The following is a 26,044-nucleotide window of genomic DNA, read 5'->3' as shown; positions in this document are numbered from 1 at the left end:
TCAAATCAACATTTTCTGGGTGGATTTGACCTTTAAATCATATTTATACAGTCATGATTAAAGGACATGGGACAGGTAACACGATTACATTGTTTTACAAATTTTAGTGTGAATTTATTTTAAAAGTAATAAATTTACATAAAATGTCATTCTTTTTGCTTCATCTCTTTGTTCGTTTTTTTTTATTGAATCGGGAGGGGGTGGGGTGTGGTTAAAATATGATTTGCCCCTCAGAACACACTTGTTTCCCTACTAAAAATAGTAATTAATATTTGTAGAAAATTGTATGATTGTTTTTTATGAACTCTGAATATTGCCCCATAATTAGGAAAATAATTGATTGAGATGAAGATTTGAAGTAGGAAGGGCGAGAAATTAAAAGGAAATTTCATATAAAAGTGAGAAAGATCCAGAGATGCAAAGATTACAATGTATAGGGAATAATGAGAGAGGGGGCGAGGTGAAGTAGAATGAGAAAAGGAAAAGAAAAAGTACGATAAATGTGAAGGAGTCATTAACAGAGATAGATGTATTGAGAATTGGAGAGATAAGTTCCGAGAATGATAGTGGGCCAATCTCGGAGGGAGGATGATAATGAAAGGGGAAAAGAGGATAAAGCATTTTTTGGGGGGGGATTACCTTTGATGAGAGAGAGATAGAAAGAAAATGGCCAGGTGCTCAAAGATCAAAAAATATAAATGATGGGTGACAGAGGTATTGACATATTATATAATGTTACCATGGCAACACGATTTCCGACACATGCAAAAAAAATTCCTGTATTTGTCTTTACCTCGAGACCAATGTGTGAGCCAAATTTCATGAGAATTGGTTGAAAACTAATCAAGTAGTTGGAACCAATATATTTTTACCCAATTTGGGGCTTATAATATGTTGTAACCATGGCAACACAACTTCCAACACACACAAAATATGTGTCTCTCACACCTTTACCTCTCACTCAATGTGTGAACCAAATTCCAAGAGAATTGGTTGAAAATTGATGAAGAAATTAAAACTGAAAGTATTTTACCAATTTTTTGTCATATAATATGCCGTTACCATGGCAACATGATTTCTAACACACAAAATAGGTTTTGGAGCTAGGGGAAGCAATCGCAATACCAACGCCAACACCGGACTTGAAGTCATCCAATGTGTGTACCAAATTTCTTGTTTAATCACATCTGAATTAAGCACAAAAGGGGCGATTCTAGACTGAAAGTCAAAGTTATTATCATTATTTCGGGAGGGAGGGGTGGTGCTTGAAAAAACATGTGACGTTGATATATTAAATTATAATATTATTCTTAGGAAAATTTCCTATCCTCAAAAATTAAGCACAATAACTTTTATGCTTAGGCCTAGCATTGCTTATAAAAATAAGGGAAATATTTACGATAATTATTTTTTCTAATATTGAAAGAATACATCTTAGGCTATCCAATGACACAAAAATTATTTCGAAACTCCAAGTAAAACTCAAAATATCATCAAATTACAAAGGGCATAATTATAAAAAATAATCCTAAAATTACCCTTAAGTCACTTATTGCGGAAAGCCGCAGTTTATGTCTTGATTTTAATCACGACATAAATTTATGTCATTCAAATGGATTTATGTCATGATTTTATGTCGTGATTTAAGACATAAAGCTTTATGCAACGGATTTATGTCAATATTTGTGTTTATGTCATGATTTATGCTATATGACATAAATCGTGACATAAATCATGACATAAATCAATACATAAACTTTTATGCAACAGGGCCCTGATTTATTAAAGTATTGACTCATGTTCACCTTACCATGTTATCACTCTGCGTTAGCAATACTCCCCATCTTCATTTTCTCATCCGTTAAAAGAGAGAACGGTGATCATTTTAAGACCTGCATAATACAACCAATCGACTTGAACATACACCATTACGGACATCTATAACATAATATAAAGATCTTAGATTCTGTATTATTATAGTATTAACTTATATTTACCATGTAATTACTTCTTGTTTCTAATACTACTCATTTTCATATTTCAGTCTGTAAGAAAGAGAGAGCGCTACAGGATACATGTAGTCACACCAATACATATAAACCGTATCATATCACTAATATAATTTTTTACATAAACAATATTATGATACACAAAGTTTTTTCACCATCAAATTCAATAGTTAATGATGCAAACGATTATAGGGTTAACTGGTACGAACATCTTAATTTGAAGAATTTGATCCATTTGGGATTTACAAATGATATATAAAATATACACGCACTCTATTTAAGGCGTTATGGATCTAAATTCAAGTTTGATTAATTGTCAGAATCAAGTTGCATAAACATATCTATATTATACAGATTAAACAGTATGTACACAGATCGGATGTTAGATACAGGGGATTGATGGAATATACGTTTTGCATTATGCATTGTGCAATATCACGCTATCAAAGTACATTTTCTTTATTTCCATGGTTTTCATTGGTATGGAATGTGATATATCGTATTTACTGTACTCTTGAACAAGTAACTGTTTATGCAAGTGAATTGTTTGCAGATTTTATGAGAATCTACAAACACAATCTACCCTGGTCAAACAACAAATGGCATGAATGAATATTATCAAATGTCTTGCTCGGCACTAGTCATTTTACGATAAATAAACAAAACCAATCGTTTATCTTGTAATCATTTAAGCTACCCCCTATTCCGAAATAATTTCATGCCATGGAGAAGTTCTCAATACTTAGATGTTTGATGACATTAGAAGAAAGAAAAAAATGAATTTCATTGTTAATCCCGAGGCGAAAACTGGAAGAATACACACTTGTTGTTAACGGTACGTATTAATCTAAATCGTATGGCCTATAAGGGTTATTTTATTTGTCAAGCAGTGAACTAAAATGTTGGTAACTAACACCACGGAAAGCTTGAACATGGAAAATACATAAGGTACACCTATTTCGCAACGGAGACATTCTTAAAATCTTCCCATTACCAACATCCACATAGTGGCGCCGATCACGGATGTTAATTTAATCGGCGTCTTTTGTGAGATGATATTCATGTATTACTTCAAGCGTGGCATTAATGTTTTTCCAAACACTTTATTTCAAGAGGCCCTCTACGTCATCCTTGGTGAGGTTGTAAAGGTGCAGCAAATTCGAAAGGTGACTAAAATGACCTTTGAACTCCTAAAGGGAACAATATAAAATGAAAGAAAAAAAATGGAAAAAATGAAATAGGAAAATTGTAGTAATCAACTCCAAATGCGACATGAATCTTAATCCAAACATGTAATGCCAGAAACTATTGATTTAATCCTACTTCTTCCATATTCATCCGTATTACATCACTCGCTTTTTGGATAAAATTTATCAAAAAGGTAATGTACCGAATGATCCATTGAAATTGTTGTATTCTCATATCATTTTCGGTAACCTTAAACAAAATAGTTACTTTTTAAACATTTTTACCCCATGATTAAACTATTTATTCATAATGAATAAGGTTGCAAATGTCACTCCTTGCATGTGCAGTATAAACAAGGGCCTAATGTAGGCATGTTTATGGTTGACCAAATCGCCCTAAACATGTTTTTTTTTTCTCAATATAGAAATGTTTTACCGGTGATGCACTGTGTTGTCAATGAAGAGGTCATTTAAAAAATGGGATGGCAGAACGGACAAAATAATTTGAATTTAGACTAATTTTGAAAAGTGGTTCTAAAAACCTGAATATGCAAGTGACTGTGTAAAACAAAGTTGTTGAGGCCCCACCCCCACCTGGCTCCTCCTTTTCTGGTTGGGCATGTTAAAACAATCGGAGTATAAAGAGTAAAAAGTGAAGTATTCTTTAATCAACTTACCTTTGTGATGAAGGAAAAATCTCTTGTTAACTTGAGTCTTGACTTGACCTTTGGTTGCCTTGATATCAGGGAGCAGTAGTCAGACATCACCTGTCGCTGTAGCGGATGTTCATTGTAGTAGGGTAGATGGTTTGATTCACTCTAATGATGATAGCCGACCATACATAAAAAATAATGAACGTATAAGATATTGGTTTGAGTTCAGACATTTCTAATTAACCCCTTTGCTCACATTTGAAGTGTTTCTTTCGATCGTTTCCAGTGATCACATCTTTGATAGCCACACATGAATAGTCATCAAGGAGAAATCCAAAAGCAAGAGCATTTTTGATAACTACTCAGAGGTAACACAAGTTCAACGCTGAACGTTTCGTCAAAAGCGGAGGTTGAGTAAAGAAAAAAGTTGTAACATCATAAAGAAAGATTCGTTTATTCTTACATGACAATTATGCAGATCACTTGGAATTAACTGAGAGTGCAGATATTGATTTTTTTTCTCTAGTAAGGTAGATGGTTTGATTCACTCTAATGATGATAGCCGACCATACATAAAAAATAATGAACGTATAAGATATTGGTTTGAGTTCAGACATTTTCTAATTAACCCCTTTGCTCACATTTGAGGTGGTTTTTTTCGATCGTTTCCAGTGATCACATCCTTGATAGCCCCACCTGAATGTTCATCAAGGAGAAATCCCAAGAGCTAGTGGATTTTTGATAACTACACAGAGTTAGCACGAGTACAATGCTGAACGTTTCGTCAAAAGCGGATGTTGAGTAAAGAAAAATGTTGTAATATCATAAAGATTCGTTTATTCTTACATGATAATTATGCAGATCACTTGGAATTAACTGAGAGTGCAGATATTGATCAATTTTTCTGTGGATTGATTGAATAAAGTAGAAAACGAAATGAATGGACAAATTGGTATCAATCGTACTTAGTGGAAGATTAATAGCGTAATGGGTATATTTACCTGTGACAGTGTGGTGGTCCTCGCTGCATCAGTAATGGCTTCACCAACAGCGATGACACATCGATCAGCCGTTTTTGATCTTGGCATATCAAACAAAGATGGTAGGTTGGTAAGTATTTGACACCAGAAGCGAGACAAGCTAGGTAAGAGAGTAAATGAGGGAAACGACGAGATGTAAAACAAAAATATGTTAGTTACGTAGATCCTGGATAGACAACCAACAAAACGCTTGGACTTGATGGACTAAACAAGAGAAAACAAATGCCATTTAAGCTCATCAAGTCCAACTCTAGTGCACAATGAGTTCTTTTAATTATGGATGGGCCTGCATTAAAAGTGCGTTTAAACCACAATTTCGTGGTTAGATTTAAAACTTCAAGCATAGGGTGATATGGTGTGTCTGAAATCCCTGGTACTGATGCATTTTGATGTTATTTTTTATTTCAAAATTATATCTAACGTAATAAAAAATAATAATACTAGAACTTAGCTCACCAATTCATCTTCCAATTTTGCGCGCATTCCTTGGACGATTTCCCATCGGTGTACTTGACGGCAAGGTCATCAAACGTGTCAAAGAGATGCTTTACAGGTAGAGGGATCCGGGATGGTTTTGTTAAACATAACCTCAAAGACTCCATCTACGTATGGACCTATTGATGCCTACAAATCAACGATATTGAACCGACATCACAACATCCAAATTCGATTTTATGATGATCTAATATGATTATCATAGTTAGAGTGATGACGATCGTTTTGGAAATGATGATACTGATGAGAATGCAAATGATACAATGTTAATAATTATAATAACAGTAATGCTTTACACTCATAAATATAAGACCAGAGTCATAAATTCTCCTTTGAACCGGTGCCCACATGAGAAATTAAATGTCACCAAAGACTATAGGAATTTCATTTTCACACATAATCATACTGAGCAATTACTTATTCGAATTTTAAAATTAATGTGAATATTGGCAATGGACAATCCTATCATTTTCAGAATTACTCCCTTCGTGGCCTCAATTCCTATTAGAAAGACCAGCGTCGTACAGAACACAGTTCGCTCATATAGTGGACTTTGTTAATTATTCCCACTGTTAAAACATCCAAATTCAACAATCTAAATATACAAGTACATTTATGTTCACACTGTGGACATTTCGACAGCGTGACTGTGTTTACAGCGCGCTCACATGGTCGACTATGTGAATATGTGATTCACACTGTTGCAATAATCAAGTATAGCAGTGTGAAGGTGATTTCATATTGTGATCCACACTGTGAACACACTTTCGGACACTGTGTTCTTTCCAGTAGGAGATACTGAATCCACTACCATTTACATCGGAGATACAATAACTTACTTTCATTTTAAGCATGTGTGGGATAGCAAGATTCCGATCAAGCTCAGCTCTCTTTCTTTTAATGTTATCAGGCAGGTTAACTGCTTTCCTTGTTTGCCCTTCAGCATCAATCTGGGCGATTAAAACAGTCAGTCGAAACATACTTCATATTCGCATTCAATTAACCACAGCCTACATAGATATGGTCAGGAAAGAGTCATGCAGAGTCAATCTTAATTAACCACAGCCTACATAGATATGGTCATGAAAGAGTCATGCAGAGTCAATCTTGGGCCGGGGCGGGTAATATCGATTTGCCATTCCCCCAAAGAATATATTTTACAACTTGAATTTTAACCTTGAAATCACTGGAAAGCATGATAAGGCAATTGAACTTGAAACAAAATATGCCTTCCATCTAACATACAAATTTTTCATTCTTTCGGCAAGCTTCATTATTCCTTAAAATGTTGTACTTTTGGACATTCCTGATTTACTTTTGCACACTCTCCCATCCCAAACGTGGATTAGCGCTCTTGCGATCAAATATGATATTACTCTTGATATAAGTACGGGGTAAAATAAGAGACGAAGTTTATCAACTACACGATAAAACAACGAACAACCATACGAATGTCAAAATTCTAGCCAAAAACCTTCAAATGGACAGCATTCAAAGTCTGTAGAGATGGTCCTGATGTAAGATTCGTCTCATCTGATACAGGAATCAATGATTCATCTGAAGGAGGGGAAATAAACATTTATTAAAATTGATATGAATTCAAAGGTCTATTTTAACAGATGACGATAACATACACGGCAAGGCTCAAAACAAGTCGAATTCACTGTACTTGAAATTATTCAGACTGAGTTCGTCATTTACCGACATTGAGTACTGTCATTTGTCATGTTTGACGATTTTCTTGACATATTAAGTTGGAAATCATTCTAGACTAAAAATTTGAAGGTTTGTTTCTTCACTCTGTGAAGATTCACAGGTGATTAGGGAAGGCGTTCCCCTTTTTAGCACATTATGGCTACATTTTAAAACAGTGAGATAAATTTACTTACATGGGTTCGAAGATAATTCTTTGACATCAAGAGCTTGGTAGCCATTGACAGGTGCTTTCGGTAGCTGGTTCTTTCCTACCAGTGCAACACGAGATCCGTTCCTAATCTAAGAAATGAAATACACAGTTGAAATTCGATGTATCAATGTTCAACCTCTCTCTCAGTAGATCGTTACTCCCAAAATATGCCAATCTAATGCACACAAACTAAAAGCAATATTACGCATCTTCCTGGGGACACTGAATTTATATTGCAGGAATACAGCAAAAAACAGTAATGGGTAAAGTTAAAAAAAAAGACCAGTAACTTTAGGATTAAAAAAATGGTGTTGGCGAACGAGTACACGTTGTGAAGAGATCTGGCTTCGAAAATAAATCTACAAACTGTTGCCCCTATTGGCTTTGGAAATTCATTACCAGATCCTTATCAAGCCCATGTGAATTATTTCAAATTGACAACCATGTACCACGTCAATATATTTACATGTACAGGACGCTTTTGTGTTAGGGTGTATGTGTGTGTGATTATAACACCCCCGCGTCGGTAGATGTGGATAATCCCATTATTCCGTCAGAATGCCTTATAATCGAAGTTTACTTACCAATTCTTACTCTATACTTACTTCATTGCCTAATTACAATGATTGTAGGTTTATAATTGCTTATAAATGAGTGAGCGTCTTTTTTATGATGTGAGTATAAACATCTGACAATCAGGATTTAAAATGATTAACACAAAATAAAGTCAAAAACACATTACGAACCCCATAGCTCTTCAGTGTATTGAACATGACCTTGCTCTGTGTCTCAGACATGTCGTCCACATCCTGAAGCAAAATGTATCTTTCAGGGGATTCGATCCAAACTGTAAAACAAAAATTATACGAGCAAAAACGCACTTTGGATAACTAAATTTGAAACGTGAAGTATTGATCTTATCGGCAGAATGATAATCCATTTCGTTGTGTATTGGGCATTTTAGTTGAATTGATCATACTAGTGTCATTTAGATACTGGCAGTCAAAATACCTACATGAAATACCTAACATCCCTATTCAAGTTAATTTGATTAATATTACGGCCCTACGGGTACCATAAAATGTGTGTCATTAAATTAACACCTCCCCCATTAAACACATCAAGAATAGAGTACCGAAGCGATGACGTCAGTTGTCATGGCGGCCTGGTTCTAAATAAATAAACCCACCCAATGAAAGCGTCTGTTTCTCATTGGAGAAAATGTCTGCTATCGGAATTTAATCACTTATAATGTCTTTTTTCAGACGAGCCAACTTCATGTACAGACGATCGTCAGCTGAGACTCTGTTTAGAACCAGCCTGTCATGACACCATGGTAACTGACGTCACACTTCGGTACTCTAATAGCCTGTCCCTTTGTTCTGGGCGTTTTTTTCCAAGTTGATCAATCCGATCCTCTAAGGCAGAGGCGTCGATCCATTTCTCAGATGGGGGGGGGGGGGCAAATTCATGAATCAACGTTACAAAGGAACTCGATCACACAAAACAAGCTCACGCACACACACTTACCCACCCACACATACACACACACATTAGACTCATGAAAAAGAGACACATATCTCACCAACGAATAAATAATAGCGCGAAGCGCGAGCTGATATTTTTTAGTATATAGACCTGAAAACAGGGAAAGGGTACCTGTTTAGGACTGTTAGTAGTGACTCATTAGGAGGATACATATCTCACTATACAGATAATGCGAGTGCCGATAGCGAGCTGAAGTTTCTTTATATTCTGACCTGAAAGCTTGATATTCTAAGCATTTTTTGGTACCAATTGTTAAAATTGGTATCTAAAAGAAGAGTAGATGCGAGCGCGAAGCACGAGCTAAAAATTTTGATATTTTGATCTGAACAAATTTGACAGTTTAATGGACGTGTTTAATAAAGAACATAAATATATCCAATAAACAGAGTATTGCAAATCGTAGCGGGAGTTCTTTTGAGGTTTAGAACTAAAAACGGGAAATTTTTCATCTATTTAATCATGAAAAGTATGGGTTTTTACTAAAGAAGTGATGCGAGCGCGAAGCGTTAGCTGATTTTTTTTATTCCAATCTCAAAAGCAGACATTTTGAGCACGATTTCAAGTAAAGAACGCGTTGTGTATCTCAATCGTGCTTGTCAATTTTTGTGTAACATTCAATCTTATTTAATTTTGCACATCCGGAATTATTGGTCGGGGGCAAAACGTTATGTTTTCCCCCAATATTTTGAAGGGCCCGCCCCCGTATCGACGCCTCTGCTCTAACGCCAGGCACCACTACATACTTAGTTGATTTTCAACCTATCATGCATTTCCATTGTGGGTTTTCTTCTCTTCTATGAATGGTACATACATGTTTATTTTCGGTATCATGACAGAATTTATATAAGCGTCAGAATTTACATCAGTATCAGAAAAAGTCCTTCTTTAATTTATGGAGCTTAAATTCATCACCTATTCTGATTGCCCTATATCATAACAGCTCTCACCGAGGTCAACTGCATCAACATCCCTCGGTAGCAGGCAGAAACTCTTCATCCAAAGGCAATCTAGGATCTTCTGTTTGGCCTGCTTCACTGTATCAACATCCAACACGTTTACTCGAACATATGCATGGCCGTCTTCATCAACAACATCGATGTTCTATGTCAAGAGGAGTGTAAACGAAAGTATAGTAAATAATTGAAAGGTTTTTAGAGTTCAGCATTTTCATTGCAAAGGAATTACCAAAGTTCTTGCGGAGTTATCTGTATTTTTACGTAAAGTAGCTTTCTTGTTAACTTTCTAGAAAGAAACGCCCCCAAAACCACAATAAACATACGATGTGATTGTTTGCTCATAGATTTATGCTTTATTTTAAAATGCATGTACGTATAGACTTTGTTAACCTACAATGAGATCAAAGCTTTATTTCAGACGAGGACCTCCATCTCAAAAAAGTCCATGACAGGGGCCGAGGGGGGGGGGGGAGGGGGTCAGCCCAACCCCCCTTTTTTCCAAAACCGTGTGCAAGAACGTAAAAATTCCCATATGATTGTGATTTTTTGCATAGTCAGCCCCCCCCCCCCCACTTTGAAAACCGTTCCCCGGCCCCTGCATAACATAAAATGACACCCCTCATGATCTAGAAATACGATCCAAAGTATATTCTATGACTAAAATTGGTTTCATTTAACGACACACTTTTAGACCAGTCCCATCTAGTATCATAATTTCCGTCAACGTACAAGAGAATTAAAGTCGATCTCTTCTTCTATGAGTTTATCAGTCTCCAGCGTGTAGTACGCAGCCCCTGTCACAGCATCTATAGGACCTTTCTCGGCTTGAGCCTTTATTGCTTGGTACAGCATGAATAATGAATAGAGTCCATATACCTAAAGTAGTACATGAAACGAGATAGTAAATATAAAGAATTGTGCGCGAGTTCAACATTAAAAATGTAATAGTGTACATTATACACTACCTTTACGCTCTAAGCTATTGGTTAATTCAATTTAATAGCCATGACACGTATTATTCAAAGGTAACTTTGGTTTGTTTCAATTCAATTAAGTTTCAAAGTTTCAGGAATTAAAAAAAAAACCAAACATTACGCAATTTTAAAGTCGACACACCACGATCAAAATTCGAAAGTGACCTATGTACGTATAGCATGTATGGAAAAAAATATAATCCATGATCATTTAATACAAAAACTAGTGCATTTTGGGTACAGGAGCATATACATGTTGTATGCTAAATTGGTTACTACAAACATCTGGTTTTCTCCATTAACTATGATTTTTTTTTCAGTTTAACTGAAGGTTGATACTACAATTTGATACTGAAGAAGTTTTGTAAATACCTTTATGTATATATATTTTCTTTTTAAATTGGGAATAACACGCCTCACCTTTAGGTACTCGAACATGCAGATTGAAAACCAATTGCTGATCAGTTTCTCGGTGATAGATTCAGTTCTTAAATGAGAGGATATACAATCATGATGATGCAGAGTTTAGATGTATGTCCAAGATAATTGCATAACAGCGATATGCTAGACCTTACTCATGTAATTTGTTTAGTATCCGAAGTTGACGTCTCTCACTAAAGCTTATGATTCTGACAAAATGACGTTGGATTTATTGTTTTCTTTAAACGTTAATTAATACACACTGTACATAACGTTTATGCATGACAATGATAACCCCAAACCCAACCAAAGGTTTGATTACTTACTTTGTGAATAGTTTGTCCAGTGGTCTTCTGGATTCTAATGCCCCCATGATTTCATCTTCAACAAGAGCGGTCATCACTCTGAAAATTTAATAAACTGGATAATTGAAATATGAATATAAGTAATCGATGAACATTAAGTTAATTTTTTTTTCAAAATGTCAGCAGGTTACATGATCACCAACATTGTATATATTTTGTATAGCAGGCTTAGTGCCCCATTCTCGGCAATGATACTGCACTGATTTGGTTGTACTGTTGTAGACATCAGATCTCATATTTTGTCATGCAACTTGTACCTCAGTTTCCTCGATATACTTGTTCGTTTAAAAACTTCCATAATTATGTCGTCTTAGATAACCAGTTTTTGTATTTTAATCCTACCAATATTTGTTGGGAAATCACCTCATAATCATAACTTGAACATCCTTCGGATCCTGCGAAAACTGTCAAAGTTGGACGATTTTTAGCATTTTGAACGACAATTTGTTTATCGTAAAGTAGAGAGGGTTCCCACAAGCAGCCACATTGGAGGACAAACAATAAAAACCTGTACATCAGACTATGAAAACTCATGGTTTTGCTATTGTTTTGTCCTCCATCATGACATCAGGGAACCTCTATTGTAACGAAAGCTTACCTGAGATGAAGGGGGGGAGGTTGTCTGTCCTGAGATAGGGGTTTGGAATGAGATCTCACCTGAGATAGGGCGTACATTGAGCAGTGTTCCAGATTTTTTCCAAGGCAGGAAAAGCCCGCGAAAGGGGGGTTCAGAAATTTTTGCAGACATGAGATGGGGGGGGGGGGTGCTTTCAAAGGGAGAGAGCGAGCATAGGCATGATAGGCGCACCCTAAATAACACTGAGTGGAGGGGGGGGGGGGGCTTTCAGAGGTTGGATTTCAGTGTCGAATGGCCAGGAAAAAGGGGTGTTGTACATTATCTGGGGGTCATATCATATTTTGTTCGCAGTGGACAATCAAATACTCTCAGCTTTTGCTGTTCGTCCAACTTTTCTCAAACTTTCATTGATGATATTTGTTCAGTTCTCTTTTTCCACGCAAGCGTGCCTGTTTTATAGATTTAATTCTTTTAAATGTGTTCCACAAGAATTTGGTTGTAATGCTGAATTTGGTTTGTCAGTTTCCTGTTCTTTCTGGAGATTACAGTTGATCTTCATCAAGGACTATACATGTAAATATGGACGCAACGGAATGGGTATAAGCATTTATGAATTAATTTTATTTGTTAATTTCTTTCTATTTAAAATACACTTTACATAACTCTGTAGTTCTTTACAAAATGACATTTAGGGCGTTTTTCAAATACAGCTTGCTTCTATTTTTTCTGGCATTTCCATAAAATTTCAATATTATGTGGTATTTTGTGATTTGTCTCACCGCTTATCTAATGAGGGACACATCTTGTTAAAAAGTGTAAAAAGCCCAAGTCGAAATTTATGTCAAACTTTGACAACACTAATTGTTCCTTTATCTATAATTAGGATAGTTCAAATGACCATGGAATATAGAACGAGGGCAAAATATGTTGTGGCACTGTAGTCTGTAACAGTGCAACCACGGACGAAAATTATATAGTACATTGCTTAAATGTTAAGAAAGATGAGGAAAATGAACTTACTCTGTAAAGACAATTGAATTCCATTCACTGACGAACGTGATTGCTAACAGGGATGCAATTAATTCCCTTCAAAAAGAAAATAAAAATATACGTAGGTCTTAATGTAAATGTTAGTAATTGTTGTGCGCTGTACCCGATTAATGGTAAACATTTCTTTAGCATGCAGTAGTTTTTATTGAGCTTTTTAAAACAGTCTTTCATACAAGTAAAAATTTGCACATCCGGAATGTACAGTCTAGGTAGTGACAGAAAAACGCCTTTTTGAAATTATATTTCATGTTATTTATATATTTATTTATTCATATTATTCAATATATTTTATTTCATTTCCTTTACTTATTTATTTTTGGTATTATTTTTTTTTTGCATTTATTTGTTTATTTTCATTTTTATTTATTCATCTTTTTTGGGGGGAGGGGTTCATACAGCACAACACACGCACACTCCTAAAAAAAGATGCATGCTGTCATTTATAGTTATCGGAGACAATCAGGTTTCTAGACTGAAGTACAGAACTGGGGTGACTGGTACGGCATTGCAGTGGTTAACATCTTACTTGTCTGGAAGGGAGCAGAAAGTGCGCGTTCAAGCCAACACATTTGATTCAACACCACCGCTGTAGGGAGTGCCTCAAGGATCAGTAATCGGTCCGATTCTCTTTATCTGCTAAACTACGACAGTTCAGGACATTTTTCGAGCACATGGTTTCTCTACACAAGGTTTATTCTCTCCTTCAGAAAGGGAGAATTTTGTATAGGGAGTCTTGGAATCTGCCTCCAGGAAGTACGGAACTGGATGGCAAGCAATTATCTGAAACTTAATGACAGCAAATGGAGGTGCTTGTTGTCTCATCTTCTTTCAGACGAGTTCAGGAGGCTCTCCCTTTGACGTCAATGGCAAGGTTCTGCCATCCCCTTCAGTATGTTATCTAGTGTCATTTTTTACAAGAATACAAACATGCGCCGATACGTCAACATGGTTTTGTCGCAAGGCCTCAGTTGCTCCGTGACGTATTGGAATTATTCGGTCATACCTTAGTAAGAATGTGACTGAAACCCTCATTCATGCCTTTGTGTCTTCCCTTCTCGATAACCGTGAAAGTCTCTTGTATAGATTCCCGGACATTGATATAGCAAAGCTCCAAAGAATCCAATATTCAGCCGCATGACTTGTCACCAGATCCAGAAAACACAACCACATCACACTAATACTCAAATAACTTCACTGGCTAGCCATTAAATCACGAATTCGCTTCATAATTCGCTTCATAATAACATTTCATGCTGTCCACGGTCTTGCCTCGCAGTATATCTCTGAGCTTGTTTCTCCAAACACCCCTCAAGGACCTTCAGATCATCAACCCAACAACTCCTTCAAGTACCTGGAAATAAGACGCTTGGTGAAAGGTCCTTCTCCTACAGTGCCCCACCCTTTGGAATTCCCTCCCCAGAACTCTCCGTTCACAAAATAATCCTGGACTTTTCAGATCCCAGCTTAAATCATTTCTCTTCAATGAAGCATTGAATTAGATAATTCCTTATACTTATGTCATATGTATTTGATTAATGTTGATGCTCAGTTTAAGTGTAATTTTAAGTAATGTCTTATATTGTATGATATTATTTCTGTAAAGTCATAACAGGTCTGAAATGCGTTATACAAGAACTAAATCATTGTTTTATCATTATTTTAAAACTAAACGTTACGAACGGGGTCTGACTTCCGAGTTGCTCTTGTTTTCTTCTCTTTCTTTTTTCTTATTTTTCATGACGAATTACTGAAAAACATAAGCATGATAAACAACCTCTTAATTCAACGGGATATCATAATGCTGTTAAAGCATTAATTATGGTTAGTAATTTTCGTAATGTACTTTCAGGGAAAAAAAACAAACAAAATAAATTCCGTCGTACCTTTCTCGACCTTGTCCAGTTTTCTTTGTTTCCAATTGCCTGACGAACTCTATAATTTTTTCCTTCTTTTTTAGCATTCTGTAGAATACAATAACTGAATTCTCCATAAAGTCTTCCATATACTGGGAACATAAAGTGAGCATATTGAATATTTTTATTATTATCATTATTATATCATATATCATTGTTGAATTTATTGAAAGAGAGAAAAAAAATAATCTAAAAAAATAGACCAATAAAAGGAGGAAGAATGAGTAAATTATATGAAAGTCATGAGCATTTAGATTTATCCTCTCATTGGCAATGTGACCTAATTCGGTGATGTCATATTTGTATAACTTCTCCACTATATTTCACATAAATTATCTTTTTTTTCTATGAAGTATGCCGCAAGATGCATGTATTTGTATTTGATAAATGGACAATACCGCTTACATTATATTATGATATAGAGAAATTTTTTGCTTAATTATTGTTATTGCTATTTTTTACTTTTATTTTTTCTTAGTTATTATCATTGTTGTTCTATTAATTTGAATCACTTTAAACAAACAAAACACAAAAGAGTTAAGATAACCAGTATTTAATTATAAATAGATTGATACCTCTGGATCTGATGTTTCTGGGTGAACACCTAGCCCGGCAAACATCATCAGTGTCACATACTGGACATTTCCCACAAAAGGAACTCCTTGAGACTGAACTCTGTTATCAGCAACCGTCATATCTAAACTTGTACTAGAGACTGGTAATGAGACAAAGGAATGAGTCGATCGAAGGTGAACATGTATTTCTAACGAGTCTCATTATATTGCTTTCAATTTGAACTGTAAAAACATGCACATTTATATAAATGGAATAAGTGTACTTCATTCGAATTTTTGTTTTAAATCAGTTTTATGACTCTATTGGTCAAAAGTAAAATGTTATTCGGACTGCTGTATAAATCGCAAATACTTCAAGAGAGGTAAGAATGTATATTAATGAATATCAATAAAATGAATTTACCTCCCCTATTTTTCTTGCATCACATGCATCAGCTACTTTTTTTATTTCAAAATCATATGCAATATATTATTCTCTCCGTGGGCAAGTCTGACGGGGAAATGCGACATATCAACTGAAAGTGAAAACGCCCAAAATACCTTCGCGAACTCGTTTCAGGATGTTCATTCGAACCATAGCTACTTCTTCCTTGGCGCGTTTCACTTCAAGTCGTTTCTTCCTATACCACACGGCTATAATAATTGTAGGTATGGTGATGAAGATGAGCAATACAATAACAGTGGGTATTACGGTAGCTATCAACGTGTTTCCTTCTGTAGGCCACGCTGAAACAAATCCCGGATAGAACTTCAGGTTTCCATGTAATACCTATAGAACGTAATTAAAATAATGGACCATGCCAAGTAAGCCAACACCTTTCTTGCGATAAAAGCGACTCAGAGCTTCTAAACTTTTTTCTATCTATAGTAAATACTCTGACGGTGTTTTACCCACTATAAACACCTACAAACGCAACGACACATCCTCATGCACTCGCACACATCACACCCACCGTGACAGTCACAAACACACGCAAAACCATATTACTCACACGTATATACCCAGCCCAAACAACACACAAACACTCACACCAACATCCTATTGCTGATGCGCGTAAGCTCACGCATTTTAATTCTCACCTTTACCCATATAGCCTTTACAATTTATCGTGCGCGTCATACACCGTACACACCCTTGTACATAACAATCGAGACACTCAAATGTTAATATAACATTCGGGATGGTTTCGTTCATATCGTGACTAAAGAAATTGAAATCTAAATGCGTATACATGTAATCAGCCACCCCTAGACCATGAAGTCGTCTGAAGTGATGTACAATTGGTTTTGGATCTTGAAAAGGTAGTAGATCCCAAGCTTGAACATGGTGTATAACTTGTCAAATTTATCAGGAATAACCATCACAATAACGAGTTGGAAAAAAAGAGAAAACAAGGTCTGAAGTTTGGAATCACTCAAGCATGAGATTTGCTTACTGTGCAATTTCAGTAAAAACAAATCGAGCAGTCTGCAAAGACTGGTGTCAAATGAAGCCTTTTTTTCATTCAACTTTACAACTTATATAGAATGTTGACAGTCTGAAGGAAGATCAATTATTCTTTCTGATAAAGATATTTTGTTGCTAAAAAAGGGAAAATTAGTATTTTGGTTATTTGCCCAGAAATCTCTCCCTGGTGAATTATTGTCAGTTTGGGAGTGACTGGTCACAAATGGATGAAGATCCACTGTGTGCTCGTTTGGTGTGGAGCACTGCCCCGACCAAAAAAAAAATGTTAAGACTTGAATTACCGTCACTGCTGGTAAGTTCCTCGTGGTTCCTTCACTGTGTGTTCCATTCTCATCACCTGCGAGGGGTCTCTCTTCGGGTAGTTGGCATCCAACAGCATCGGTTTTAAGATAATCCACATCACATACACTGCTTGGTCCAAGTAGAATATGAATATCATCTTTCCTACTTGCCAGATCTAAATTAAATCCCTGGATAAATAGAAAAAAAAACACTGCATATTCGTCAATATTCATGAAATTATGATAAAAATTGTAATTTTATTTTTTTACATTGAAGATACAGTAGCTGTAAAAATATATTCAGTTGTTAATCTTATCATAGACCTACTACTCAGAGTAGTCCATGGTCTTATCAAGGCATGTCATGGAAAGGATGATGTACAAAATGATAAACGGGTTTCGAAATTTCAGAGAGAGAACTATTCGCTCAGTTGTCAGTCATGAGCATCATTTCATATTAAAGAGGATTTTTTTTTTCAAATAAAAATTATAAGAAATAAATGCATGAATAATTTGATAAATATAATGAATGAATAATTATAACTGAAAGTTAAATATACTTTTTAATTCAATTATTCTTTCGTTTTTCGGTTCAATTAATGAGGTATCACTGGTACAGACCATTCACTCATGACAATTAACAAAGTAATCATATGCATTTAAATCTAAAACTGAAATGTAAAACTGGTAAAAGGACAAGGTTTTTGATAATTATTCTTTGTATGCATTTATTCTTATCCAGGATATAAAACAAGATAGCGGAAGGAGTGAGGCAAACGGGAATATAATTACTGTTATTTCGAGCCGTCCGTTACTGCTTTCATAGAGTCTGTTTGGTCCACCGAAGCTTTCATAAATTGGGTCTGGGTAGTATTCTATCAAGCCGCCATTGATTATGTAACCATCGAAGTCAAATGTCAGATTTGCGACAAACGTGATTACGTCAGGTGCTCTTTTCCTCACGGTAGAGGCGACATCGCCAGGAAATTTTGGCGATGGGCATATCAGCAGAGTGTCTGTTCCGTTGCAAAGCTGATATATATTTTTAGAAAGGATGCAATGTTAATTACTAGTATAATGCCTTATAATCTTTACTTTATGCAGGATTACTACCTGGAATAAATGCGTGCACTGAAAAAACTGGGGTATAAATTTAACACCAGTCCGGAATCTATATTTGACCATACCAGACAAGTTTTAAATCAGTTTGGTTTTGGACCAATTCCAGATAGGCGTTTATACAACACCAATTAGTGTTAAAACAACATCTATTTAATTCAAACAAGTGTTGTTTCAACACCTCTCTGGTGTGGTCATATACAGATTCTGGACTGGTGTTAAATCAACACCTCAGTGTCTTCTAATTCTATCGAATTCAGCCGCATCTGATTTGATATAAAAATGAAGTGCATAAACAGGAGAGATAGAATAAATTGACATTGTCAAAAATCAAACCTCTCAGTACTGATTTTCATTTGCCTGTTTTGCATGATTGTTTATGATTACAGATTAGTGTTGAACCTCAGTTATGCCTTTTTCATCTGACTAGTGTATCGGAAACAAAATTATTTAAGAAATAACATTGATTCAAAATTGATAAATTCGATTATGGAAAACAACACCAACCTTTAACGCTCCTTCGCCTAAATACACGCACACTCCCAAACGCGCACACCCATACCAACCAAAACAAACATAATGCTAAGGCCACTGCAAAACGTTAGATTTGTCTGCGACCCAATTTTGTAATAAAACGAAGTAGGATTTGATGCTAATATTGAGACATGAAATATCTTTACTGCGCAATTTTCCAAATTATCGTACGAATACATATGTTCAAAGCTTTTACTATGCTAACATCCTTATTAGAATACAAACAAAGATAAAACCTAGTCGTAATGACATCACAGCAATCGTACGACTGGTTAGATTTGGAACTAATTTGGCCTTTACTCCAAAGTAAAGGTTGACAATCATTAAACGTTCTTAAAATTATTTTAGTTCAAATGATAAATCACTTTCACTCGCATTCTCAGAAAATGAGCAAACTGCGACTTTAGAAATTGTATCTTACCTCAAATGCGCTAGTTGTTGGTGACGTAACAATGATCCTGGGGTTTTGGACCAGATCAAACCGTTCTCCTGTTATTTCAATATTAAGACCTCCTCTATGTAAAACAAACATTCAAAAAGATCGAGAGTGGAATAGTCATTTGGCGGTTCTACACGAGAATAATATCCCTAAATCCTTTATACTTCATATTAATATATGCATTCAGCCTGTGCCATATTTTCTTTGGAGAATGAGAATATTCTCTATAAAATTTATTTAATCCAAGTAGATATCTTTTATAAAACAAATATGCAAGTTTTCAGATAATATACGTATACAGAATCAAAACATTCATGATATATATATATTTGAGCATACAATATACTATGCTTTGCGATGGTTCTACATTGGCCCATTCGTGTAGGCCTACTTGGCGCCTAATCTGTGGAAAGCCAATATGTTAATACGCGAGTGAACGAATTCATGACGTAACAAATGACAAAATAGACCAGTCACGATCATGGGCGTCGGAGCAGAGCAATCCTAAGTTTTGTATTTGAAGAGTTTAGTTGCCAAAGGTGTTAAGTCCACTTTTTACCATTCCATGAAAAACCATGTTTTTTATTCTCACTTACTGCAATACTCATATGAGAAACTAAATTGTCATGATGTACTACCCTATCATGTGAACATAACATTTGGTATATATAAAAGAAATCTACCTGTTATAATTTTTTTCTATATATTCTTTTAAAAATCATAATTGTGGTCCTAACCCCTTTTGCAACTAAACAACACGAAACCAATCTATTTTGATTAAAAAGGCGATTCTCTTTGCCACTTTTATTTACATTTTCATGTGAATTTCCAATTTCTTTGTTTTCATTAGAACGACAAAAAATTTAGAGGATTTGGGACAGAAAATAATAAAAAAAAAATATGAGCAATGGACCTAACCCCTTTTGACAAATGAGCTCTTCAGAATAGTTTGTTTGCAAAAGGGGTTAGGTCCGCTGCACGAAAATCATTTTCTTATTCTCCCATATTGCAATATTCTTATGCGAACTAAATTTTCGTGATACTCTACCAAGAGAACATAAAATTGGGTATAACAGAAGTCCACCTGTCTTCATATTTTTGTAAAAATTATTTTCCAAAAAATATCTGTGTGGACCTAACCCCTTTTGCAACTAAAATTAATTGGACCTAACCCCTTTTGAAAAAAGTAATTTTTCTTTGCCGTTTTAGATCACTTTTTAATGGGAATTTCAACTTTTATTTGGTATCATCTTACAGACCTACTAACACCTATACATTGAGAAACAAAATCTAATTTGATGAAAAATTGACCTAACCCCTTTTGCAAGTGAGCTCTTCATTTGGAGGGACACCACAATAGATCCCCCAAGAACAGGGGATAATCCTCTGCGCCGACGCCCATGATCACACTACAATAAGAATACAACGTTACGTATTAAATGAATATTTGCACTAAGTATAACGTATAAGAAAATAAAAAAGTGACGTATTAATATAAATGGCATTCCGATACATCGTCTTAAAATCGTGACGCGCGTTTATAATCAAATTGGCTTTCCATAACAGTTTCATTGTCGAAAAAGACGAGTGAGTCGGCATCAAATTGTTGGAAAAAAGATGAATTGTGGACTTACGACATGATTGCTTCGGATCTGTCAATATTAATAATTTCTGGGTTTAACTTGTAAGTGAAGCTGTATTCTCTAAACATTCTTTCCACTCCATCAAACGACATGATGAATATCAATGAAGTCTCTTCATTAATTGTTTTACTGCTTGTAATGCAGGTCGCTGTCATATCACGAACGGTCCTGAAAAAATGAAACATTCATGAATTGTTGCCTTGGAAGTAGCAGGTATTTAGTGAGCTCGATCCCCATATTTCTTTACCATCTATATAATATGTCCTTAATAAATGTGTATTATTGTTTTCTGAGAGAAATTGATTTTTTGAAGGCAAAAATATTAAGATAACTATTACTGAGTCGAATGTTATTTGATATAGTATCGTGTTTTTTCTTTGTTTCGTAAGTGATCGAACTCATCATCGCAAAATTGCAAAGACGTACAGTTTCACCTATTACTGATCAGCCCCCCCCCCATAAAAATAATAATAATAATAAAAAATCAGTGTTTGACCTTCATAATGCGATTGTATTTATTAGCCTTATCAATAATATTCTGCTCGTGATGCAAATGCAATATCATTTAATGCAATATGATGTTGCTGTATGTCCATGATGAAACAATTTGCGTTGCATCATGCCCATTTCTCGAATACAATCTACCTACAAGTTGAACGGATGCTCCGGCCTGAATATGTTTATATCTCGATAAATAGAGTACACTTCACAGAGCAAATTCCGAAAATTTGATCAAAGTTGAATAACTAATAAAGAAAATGATTTAATTTTTTTCTGGTGAAATAGTTCTAAACATGTCTTCATGAATATTCATTAGGTGGGCGGATGATGACACATCCCCACTTTCCTTTTTAATGATATTTAACGAAATCATAATTGTTGATTATATATTTTTTAAATGTGTAAATGATGTGTATCCATTAAGACGTAATAAGTTGCGCAAGAAAAAAATAAGGCACTCAATTACTTGTCAATCCAATTGTTTAAGTTCCTGGTAGACAAATTTTGAATTAACCTAATTTTATATACTAAAATACAAAAGAACAAGTGGGGATATGACATCATCAGGGTCCCGTAACATATAATTTGGCGATTGGTCGTACGCTTGATTTTAAAGATTGATTGCACATTCTAATCAATGCAATCAATCGTAGAAGAATGTTTTACGATCGTTACTAAGCTTTGTGTTACGGGCCCCTGCCAATCTAAAGAGGTCATGCTCCTTAAAATTCCATTGTTACATTATTATGTACGCGTGCACATCAATTGAATACCCAATTTTTTTACACATTTTTTTTGTCAAAAGATTCAAATCCTATTATTATTCACAATTCCAAGCATAGTATTAGAAATTAAAATGTATATGTATTATGTTACACTAAAAATACGAACAGAGATGAAGGTTATTTACAAATAATTGCAATGTGCTTCTCCAAATCTAGCTTCGATGATTCTTCCCGTGTTGAGGTACATTCCTGTAATTGTGATTCGGGTTCCTCCCGCTGCCTGTCCCTCAGTAGGGCTAAACCCTGAGATCACAGGATCCTATAAAAACACAAGTGAAGGTTTATTTATCAATCGGTTGAGAACAATTCTGTTTCGACAAAGTTCGGAAGAACTGGAAACAAACAAAACAAAATGGGCGTCGACAACTGTGTTGGAGCAGTAGGAGGTGACAGACGTGATGTTGCATCTTTATGCACGAATCCATGACACATGCTCCGGCGACGATTGCTCCGGTGATAAATGCTCCCCAAAAATGCGACATTTGCTCCGCGACATTTGCTCCTCGACATTTGCTCCGCCGACATTTGCTCCGCCGACATTTGCTCTGCCGATATTTGCTCCGCCGACTATTGCTCCGCCGAAATTTGCTCCGCCGACCCTTGCTCCGCTGACATTTGCTCCGCCGACAGTTGCTCCGCCGACAGTTTCTCCGCCGACAGTTACTCCGCTGACAGTTGCTCCACCGACAATTGCTCCACGTTTAGCGACAAATGCTCCGGCGATAAATGCTACCCGAACGACACATGCTCCGGCAACAATTGCTCTGTCAATATTTGCTCCGCATGTAGGGACAGTTGCTCCGCCGAAATTTGCTCCGCATGTAGGGACAAATAATCCGCCAATAATTGTTCCATCGACAGTTTCTCGGCATGTTGCTTAAAAAACATAAATATAAGACCTAAATAAAATACCTGCGACAAATGCTCCTCGAATAACAATTGCTCTGCTCACGATTGCTCTACCGACAGTTACTAGGCCTAAAGGAAGACAAGACACTTGCTCTGACGGAAATATTTGTTACATCCTTTTGCGTTACATACTTTTTTTGTATTTATTATTATTATTAATTATTATTTGTACTGCGCTTTTCCCATTAGGCCCAAAGCGCATTGGTTTTGGTTTTCCCAATCAAGTTGTTGTGCCACTTTATATCAGAGGCGGATCCAGGGGGCGAGGGGCCCGGGTCCCCCCTATTGGCGGAGCAAAAAAAGAGAAAAAAGGGGGGAGAAAAAAGGAGAAAAGAGAGAAAAAAGAAGAGGAAGACAAGTGAAAGACTTGGAAAATAAAAAGAATCTTTCATATTTCACTATATAAAATTTTCGCTCGCACTTCGTGCTCGCATTGCCTGTTAGTTGATTTACATATCTTGTTTAAAATGGAGCTTAAATATCTAGTTTGGAAGTCAATATGCAAAAGATTTTTAGCCGCGGAAATCGAACTTTCATTATTTTGTTTGATTTACAAATTGATTGTTTTAAAGTGAGTTTTAAAAATGTTAGTTTTACGATCTGAACATTAATATTTTCTGCTCGTGCTGCACGCTTGCAAATGTTAACTTATCAGTTACCTTTATTATTCTCGTGTATTCCATAAAGTTTTCAAAATATCCCTTTGCAGATCTGATTGTCAAAACGTATCAGCTAGCGCTGCACGCTCGCATTTTGATTGGCAAGTAATGTATGTCTCGATATTAATTATTCAACATACTTCTTAAAATCCACATTTCGTGACAGTCTATCAAAAGTTTCGGCTCGCGATTTGCGCTTGCATTAATTGTTAAAAATGTATTTACTCATGCATCTTATTCATAATTACCACAGTTCTTGAAATTTCCAGTTTTCAGGCCATGATTTTCGTGCCCTACTTAGGCATATTAGCTTAAAAATAATAATACATATGATTCATATAGCATCTTTTCCATTTTTATTAAATGCTCAAGGCACTTTGAAGATAAATAACTTTATAAATAAGATAAATAATTTTATAATTAGATTGTCCCTTTTGTTTCATCTCACCCTTAGCAAGAGGAATAGGAAGATCATGTGATGACTTGTCCTAATGATGTCCCGGTCTCTTGTCAAAACATAAAGTAATAATAATGAAATATGTTAGCTTTTTTAAGTACGATCCATATCCACCTCACAATTTTCCTACAAATTGCTTGAAATATAGAGCTGAAATACACCTTTTTTATTGATTTTCATGATAAAAGATATATTTAAAATGCCTAGTTTCTAGGTCTAAATATGAAACACACGCTAGCATGTTTCATCAGATACGCAACTTGTTCTCTATTTAAATCAATATCCAGTTTCAGATTACAATATCAACAGTTTTCTGCTCGTACTATTGTTCTTGCATTATTAATATAGGAAGATCCCCTATTACTCATCCTATTCATGATTTACAAAACATGAATAGAGTATCCCGTTTTTAGGACTAAATTTCGAATTTTGTCGCTCGCGCTTCGCGCTCGCCTCAATCGTATAGTTATATAGCTATCCTGTTCACGATTAACGAAATTGATTGAATTTTTTCATTCTTTATGTAGAAAGGTAAAAATGTTCAGCTCGCGCTTCGCGCGCTCGCATTAGGCGTCTTGTCAAATGTGTGTGTGCGTCTTTACCTTTATATTCTACGGCGAACCCGCTGAGCGTGCCATTGTCCATTTTTCTTTCCTACGGGTCAGTGCTCTTGCCATTCAAGACGCCAGCGTGCCCTTTTGCAGCGAAAACGGAAGCGTCCGCTTTTATCTTTTCTTTTGACACCCCCGGTTGGCTCTCCGAGAATATGTTTTTGCATGAGCGCCCTCTATGTCCACGATATCGGTGTTTTAGGCCCGATCTCTAGTCACTGATCTGAATATCGTTGTGTCCTTGTATCGGTGTGCCTAGTCCAGTGGGGTATATATTTTCCAAAGTTACGCTTTCACAATTTCTTTTGATAATTTTTCGTTTCGGGTTTCAGTATATGACAAAGTTCAATAAGATTTAGATTTCATTTCTTTAATAAAACAATTAAGCTTTAGCCCTTTAGCACGAGCATTTTGTTTTATTTTGAAGAATATACCGTTAAGAAATTGACTTTCTAAAAGTAAGTGTTCATGCGCGGGTGAGATTTTATTTTATCACACTGAGCCCACACAGTCAGCATTGTCGGGTGAAAAGGAAAAATATGGAGTTGTCCTTAACATCTTTGTAAACGAAATGCAAAGCCCCTCACAAAAGATGCAATATAAATCATACCTGGGTCCAAAAATGATGGCATTTAAATTTATACATTGAAACGCTACTGTGACAAAAAAAAATTAAATACATAAGATGCAAGCGTTTTTTTTTGTGTGTGGAAAAAAGATGAACACTAAGGACATCGTTGAAATTCAAATTTGAGCTAAACATAGGCCTATATCTAATTTAGCCGAAGTGCACATCAATTTTACTCTTATTATACATGTTTAAAAATTGCCATGTTAGAAACTAATATATTCACACATAATACAGATGCCGTGCAAAACAAACGAATAAAATATCATTAATTTGAACTTTAAATATCAAATTGGATGCTCAAGCAGTCATATCGGTCATCCCAGGACCAAAATCCAGTTA

The 26,044-nt window shown here is 35.6% G+C and overlaps 1 pseudogene; it reads right to left on the bottom strand.

Moving 5' to 3' along the window:
* Window positions 1–22,691, bottom strand: LOC135157337 (plexin-A1-like; annotated as a pseudogene).
* Between the last annotated feature and the right edge of the window lie 3,353 nt (window positions 22,692–26,044).

The sequence above is a fragment of the Lytechinus pictus genome, chromosome 17 (assembly GCF_037042905.1).
Source record: "Lytechinus pictus isolate F3 Inbred chromosome 17, Lp3.0, whole genome shotgun sequence".
NCBI lineage: Eukaryota > Metazoa > Echinodermata > Echinoidea > Temnopleuroida > Toxopneustidae > Lytechinus > Lytechinus pictus.
The sequence above is the reverse complement of the archived record's forward strand: the minus strand, read 5'-3'. Positions and strand labels throughout refer to the sequence as shown.